This window comes from Propithecus coquereli, unplaced genomic scaffold (assembly GCF_000956105.1).
Source record: "Propithecus coquereli isolate 6110/MARCELLA unplaced genomic scaffold, Pcoq_1.0 Scaffold243, whole genome shotgun sequence".
Classification (NCBI taxonomy): Eukaryota; Metazoa; Chordata; class Mammalia; order Primates; family Indriidae; genus Propithecus; species Propithecus coquereli.
Window position 1 is genome coordinate 3,055,052 of NW_012147986.1, and position 1,782 is coordinate 3,056,833.

At 37.4% G+C, this 1,782-nt stretch overlaps 1 protein-coding gene across 1 annotated transcript in view; it reads left to right on the plus strand.

Moving 5' to 3' along the window:
* Positions 1 to 1,782, plus strand: part of LOC105812054 (chromosome unknown open reading frame, human C2orf42) — a 42,270-nt gene that overhangs the window by 17,181 nt on the left and 23,307 nt on the right. The gene's annotated exons all lie outside the window — the stretch shown is intronic.

Below are 1,782 nucleotides of genomic sequence, written 5' to 3' on the forward strand. Positions count from 1 at the left end.
TATCTTAAATTGGAGTATGCTTTTTCTGATCCTTTGGGATCAGAAAATAGAGAGGATTTTTCTTGTAAATTATAATAAGTAATAATCCCCTAGTAACTATGATGAGCCTTAGATTTGACTGGCAGGCAGCTAGAAAGTATATAAATAATTTGAGATGATTTACTATTTGTGAAGTCAGTGGCTCCAGCACAATTAAGCCCTCCTTCCCAAACTGCAATTTTGTTCTCATTAGAAAAATGACCGATAATTATTGTTCTCTTTTACCAGGATAACATTAGACATTTTTAGACATTTTATTCAAGCAGAACCTGAAAATTTGAGAAAGAGTTTTCCTTCCTACAGAAATGGTATAGTGTAGAAAATTCAGAATAATGTGATTTGATACATTAAGATTAGCTTAATTGCAAGGCATTGTTATGTTCAGGAAAAAACCAAGTCGTTTGGTAAACTACAGAACTTACACGTGAACCCTAGAAAAGGCCTATGTTGGCACTAAAGACACTTGCGGAACTCCTGTAAATGCAAGGTGTCACAGAGGCAGCTTCTAGCCTGGAACAGATGGCACTCAGGGAGGCACAGAGCAAAAGCAAGTGGGGAAGAGGGCCAGTGATCGTTGAGCTTCTGTCTGTTGGGCATTATTTACCTATATCACCTCATTTAACCTCCCAGCTGTGAACTGGTATTAACTGCATTTCACAGATGAGAAAACAGGCTCTGCGAAGTTTAGTAACTGGCTCTGGGTCACCACAGAATTCAGTTCAAGTTCTCTCTGGCTCAGTTCCAAGGACAGTGTGGAGCATACTGGATGTGAGGTGAGCTGTAGGTGCCTTTGACAGAGTACTTAGGAGAAGAATGCTGGTAGCAAAGCAGCAGGGGAAGGAATAAAACTGATTTTGGAGCAGGTTTGTGCCAGTAGCAGTAGTATAGCCATGAAGATGTTAGAGGTTCAGCTGGTATATGGTTCAGCAGGGTTGAAATAAAGGTAACAGAGAAGAAACAAAAGCCATAAATCAATGTAAGGGACAAAAGGCTGGTTTGTTGGCAGGATTTACTTAAAAAATGGGAAAGTTGTAATTAATTTGAATGTGCTTAACAAGAAAGGAGTGATAAAAGATCTATTGTCATCCCAGTATTTATCTACTTTGAAAGTTTTCCCTTTCTCACCTTTCTTGGTATTATCTTGGTGTCCAGATGCCCTTGGAAATCACTCGTAGCTTTATCCAAAACCGAGATGGGACTTATGAGCTGTTTAAATGCCCTAAGGTGGAAGTAGAGAGCATAGCAGAAACCTATGGTCGTATGGAAAAACAACCAGTGTTACGACCCTTGGAACTAAAAACTTTTCTCAAAGTTGGTAAGTGAATTTCAACCGTGTATCTTCCTTTGAGGGTCAGCTTGTATACAGTATACTGTCCGAGGCTTTGGATCTTGACTTTAAACAAAGACACATTGATTCATGTTGTAAATGCAATCATGGAATAAAGTATTTTGTTTCACTTGAGCTAGTGCTTCCAAAATAAAATTACAGAAGTAGTATATGTTCATTGTAGAGAAATCATAAATTTCATTATAGAGCATAAAGGACAAAAAATAAAAACCACTTGTAATCCCAACCACCTCCACGGGTGACATCACCATTAATATTTTGGCATATGCCCTTTCAGATTCTTTCCTATGTATTTGAAGAGTTTCCAAAACAAGGGATCATACTTGACTGCTTTTTTTTACTTAATGATATATTATGAACTGCTTTCCTTTCTTTTTTTTTTTTTTTTTTTTTTT